Source organism: Oryctolagus cuniculus, chromosome 4 (genome assembly GCF_964237555.1).
Source record: "Oryctolagus cuniculus chromosome 4, mOryCun1.1, whole genome shotgun sequence".
NCBI lineage: Eukaryota > Metazoa > Chordata > Mammalia > Lagomorpha > Leporidae > Oryctolagus > Oryctolagus cuniculus.
The window spans coordinates 78,389,175-78,393,991 of NC_091435.1; the positions used below are offsets into that span (position 1 = coordinate 78,389,175).

Here is a 4,817-nt window from a genome sequence, read left to right on the forward strand (position 1 = left end):
ACAACTATGCTGGGAATAAAATTTTAGTAAGGGTTTTGGTAGGGACAACCACACCCAAATCATAGACCCATCAGTGAAGTTTACAACACCCTAAAACAATAGCAAAGGAGGTAAGGAAATAGGAGTGGAGTCGGGGAAGGAGGAGCTGTGTCATTCAAGGACAGGCATCCCAGATGAGCCCCTCTCTGAAGAGGTAGCACTTGAATAGAGAGCAAAGGAAGAGAGGGAGAAAAGCACTCCAGGCAGAGAAGGAAATGCAGATTTCAAGGCAGGATGAACCGGGTGCATTCAAAGACTAGCAGGAAGCCAGTATGTGGAGTCAGGCAAGAATACAGAAAATTTATTTTATTTTATTTTATTTTATTTTATTTTATTTTTAAATATGGAACGCTTCATGAATTTGCGGGTCATCCTTGCGCAGGGACCATGCTAAACTTCTCTGTATTGTTCCAATTTTTTAGTATGTGTGCTGCCGAAGCAAGCACAAGAATACAGGATATTTAAAAAACAAACTAGAAAACCAGGCATGGGCTATGCAGACTTTAATGGGCCATGGATATTACTCTAAGTGAGAAAGGAAGTACTTTCTAGTCCAAGAGCTGCCAGTTGGACAAGCTTCCCCTTGATGCAATTATTCCAGTGAAATCAATCTATCCTTCTATGAGACTGTCTCAATATTCTTCTCCCTCTAACTTAGCTATCAAATAAGCTCCTTGGGGTATTCTGTTCTTAGCAATTAAGGGCTCCGATAATCTCTCAGATACTTCATGCAATTAGACCATGATTCTGTGTATAATGGATATTTAAGATTCTACAATTCCAAAGTAAATTTCCACACCAAAAGTATTTTTAAAAAGTCATTATTTTAAATTTTTATGAAAGGCAGAGAGACAGTGAGAGAAAGAAAGACAAAGACCTCTGTCTGCTGGGTCACTGCCCAAATGCCTGCAACAACCGGGAACTCAACCCAAGTCTTGCACCTGGGTGGGGGTGGCAGGGATCCAAGCGCTTGAGTCAGCTTCTGCTGCCTCCCAAGGTGCTCATTGGCAGGGAACTGGAATTGGGAACAGAGCCAGGATTCGAACTCAGATCTCTGATGTGGGCATCCCAAGTGGCATCTTAACCATGAAACCAAATGCCAGCCTCCCCAGAGGTAGTTTTAACTGCTGGAGACATGGTGTACCTCTTTTTTTTTTGACAGGCAGAGTGGACAGTGAGAGAGAGAGACAGAGAGAAAGGTCTTCCTTTGCCGTTGGTTCACCCTCCAATGGCCGCTGCGGCCAGCGCGCTGCGGCCCGCGCACCACAATGATCCGAAGGCAGGAGCCAGGTACTTATCCTGGTCTCCCATGGGGTGCAGGGCCCAGGCACTTGGGCCATCCTCCACTGCACTCCCTGGCCATAGCAGAGAGCTGGCCTGGAAGAGGGGCAACCGGGACAGAATCCGGTGCCCCGACCGGGACTAGAACCCGGTGTGCCGGCGCCGCAAGGCGGAGGATTAGCGCCAGCCTTGGTGTACCTCTTTAACCATATGTGTTTTTACACTGGTCCAAATGGGTTTAAGTGAACAGTAGGGGCAGCTGCCTTGGGGAAGTCAGCTTGGAGATGGGAAGTGCGGGCCTGGAAAGAGGGGGGAGCCCCATGCTCTTGCCCTTGGGGATTGATGCAGACCAAGTCTATACCAGAAGAATGTGTGGTTAGGGAGCAAAGACTGAATTGTGAATAAATGCCCCAGCACCGTTAAATCTCCCAGAACGTTGTCTCTCTTAGACCAGTTACCTGAGGGAGAATCTGCTAGCGCCCTGTTCCCTGGTACAAGTGTCACAGTGGTGCTCCTGGTGCTCAAGGCTTGCTTGGGGCTCTCCCCTGGGATTTACCCTGAAAGGGAGTTGATGCAACTTACATCAAAATCTGTCTTTGCGGAAGTCAGGTCTCTGGGAAGGCATGCCACCAAGTCTCAGATTCCCTGGCTGGTAGGACGTCACAAGTTGTAGTGCATGCAGCGTCTGAGCTCCTGCGGCTTCATTTCTGACAAGCAGGCAGCTGCCACTGCTTCTTGCCCTGGAGTGAAGGGAAGGTGGCGGTCGTCCCCGCCCCTCCCGGCTCCTCCCAGGCAGCCCTTCAGCAGCCTCTAGACCGCACTGGTGGTTGGAAAGTTCTCATTCATTTTGGACAGAAATCTGCACCACCATATCATCCATGCTCTGATCATAATAGAGCATGGGGCAGGAAGAACTTTCTAACCCAAAGAGCTGCCCATTGAACAAGCGTCCCCTTGATGCAATGATTCCAGTGGAAGCACCTTGTCCTTCTGTGGGGCTTTCGGAATATTCGTCTCCCTCTGGCATAGCTATCAAATAAGCTCCTAGGGGAATTCTGTTGTTAGCAGTTAGGGGCTCAGATGATCTCTCAGGTCTATCATGCAATTAGATCATGGTTCTGTATGTCATGAATGTTTGGATTCTACAATCCCAAAGTAAATTTCCTACACCAAAAGTATTGGTGCTCTTGGTTCCTTTCAAATTGCCTATGTTTCTTGTTTAAGTACATTCGTCTTCAATGCAAACTACACCACCTTGTAAGCGGAAAACCTATTATCACTTAGATATTAACTGCATAAAGGATAATAGCAGATGGAAGAGAAAGTGATGATATTAAATTCTACTTAGCAGCTGTTGCCTAGCAAAGGTTCGGGGGTGGGGAGCAAGCTTTCTTTTAAAACAGATTAGCCGGTGTTAGAGAGATGTGAAGACAAATATCACAAAAATGACATTTCTTCCTTGACATAATCCATAGGAATAAGAGAATTAAAAAAAAAGTAAGATTTTCCACCTTATGATACACTGTTATTTACTGTTCTTGTCTGTTTACCACAGCAAACCATGTGTAGGGGGAAGATATACACTCTGGGAAACACTGGCAAAGCCATCAGGCACCTGCTGGAGATGATCAAGTTCAGGTCTGGGTGCTATTGCCTCCTGGCTGCCCAGTCCTAGCTACTGTAGCACTGTAAGCGGCAGTCTCTTCAGCTTTGAAATGGCGGCAGTACTACTAGTTCAGAGTGACAATTTCTTGAAGTCAGTACCCAGATGTGAGCACCACGCCCAGGTGTGAGCTGACCATCAAGGAGCAAGACAGCCATGTCATTCAGCTTTTGGGTTGAATGAATTCCCATTTTGGCCACAGACAAGGAGATTCTGGGAGCCAACTAAAATCTCTAAGATATTTTGCTGTGTACCCCCATCACAAACTTGTATGGCGGGTGTTTGGGCGTGAGGCAGACCCTTGGCACTTGTTCTTGGTAACCAGATTCCCGCCTTGACTGCACGCAGGTGTTGAACAGGTGCTGAGCTCCTACTCCCTCCCCCACCCTTCATCTGAGGGAAGAGAAGCCCATGGGCAGACGTGGACCCCAGGATTTGGCACCCCGGCTGCCGGGCTGTGTTCCTGTAAAGACACAACATGAAAACATTTTGCTCAACTATTTATCAGACCCTTTTCTTGAATCACCCATTTAAAAGGTAGGGTTACAGAGAAGAAATCTGCATTTGCATTTAATTAATTATATCTATTAACATTAATTTATTAACTAATTTATTAATTATTATAAATTAATTATTAAGCATGGTATCTATGCAATTTTAAAATTTTTCACTTAGCATTATTTGTAAATATTATTTGTAAATACTGTGTTAGTTCACATTGCCCTTTTGAAATCTGTAAATAAATGCTCTCTCCTTATTCTAAAAAGAACTTAAGGCACTTCCGTCTTGGTGTTTATCATTTTGATGGCTGTATAATATCTCATTAGGTCACCCTACCACAATTTATTTAACCAGTTTCCTATTGGCCTTACTTGCATTTTGTGTTTTTTACAGTTGTTATCTTCTGCCACAAATATCTTGTTAGGAACATCTGTACTTGCGTCTGATTTTGTTCTGGAAATTTCTCCAAGTGTGGAATTACTACATTAAAGGGAGTATTTTTGTGGGGAGGACCGGCGCATTGTTACAGAGACTAGAAAACTGCCCACCAAAAGGGTTGGCTTCATTTGAGGGCGAAAAGCAAAAACCGGTCCTCTACAAAACAAATTAACTTCCCACTTATTCAGAAAATACTGGAGCACGGTGATGGGTGCTAGGCGCCGTGCCAGAGACAGGACAGGGAGAGGGCGGGTGCCGGCCCTACGAGAGCCACAGTGGTGTCCGCTGGAGGAGCCGCGGCGCAGCGGGAGAAGCGAGCACCAAGCGCGCTTTGGCACCCGAGCGTCCGCGAGGAGCTGTTTGCAGCACAGACAGGGTCGCGGCGTGGGCGCTCACTTGACCTGAGCCCTGCAGAAGGAGTAAGAGTTCTGGCACGAGATTCATATTTCTTTCGTTGTGACTCGATGGACCTTTCTTAAAAACAAGTCCGATCCTTGGCGCAGAGAAGTCATCGTCGTAAGCCCTCAAGAAACTAAGCCGCTTTCCATCTCCAAGGAAGCAGGGGAAGGGGGACCTTCCCGACGGCAGCAGCAGGACCCGAGGCTGGGGCCGGTGACGGTAGAGGACCTGAGCGTCCCCCGGGCGCCAGACGCGACGCGCAGACCTGGAGAGAGGGAACGCGCGCCCTCGGCGTCCAGCTTCGGGGAGTCCGCTCCTTTCAGTTTGGGCTGGAGAGACGGTAGGGGAGCCGGGATAGAGAGCAGAGGGAGCCCGCAGGTGGGCTCGGAGCGGAGCTGGACTCTTTTGGGACCCCGAGGGGGCAGGCGGGCGGGGAACTGGAGAGGGGCGGAGCTCCCAGGTCGCGGCCGCCGCAGCCGCCCAGAGGGTCTGCGGG

At 48.1% G+C, this 4,817-nt stretch overlaps 1 non-coding gene across 1 annotated transcript; it reads right to left on the reverse strand.

Annotated features, from left to right (window-relative positions):
* Positions 1–376: 376 nt before the first annotated feature.
* On the reverse strand, positions 377–485 carry LOC127483041 (U6 spliceosomal RNA). The gene has a single exon (XR_007909015.1). It is a non-coding gene; the product is annotated as a U6 spliceosomal RNA (small nuclear RNA).
* Between the last annotated feature and the right edge of the window lie 4,332 nt (positions 486–4,817).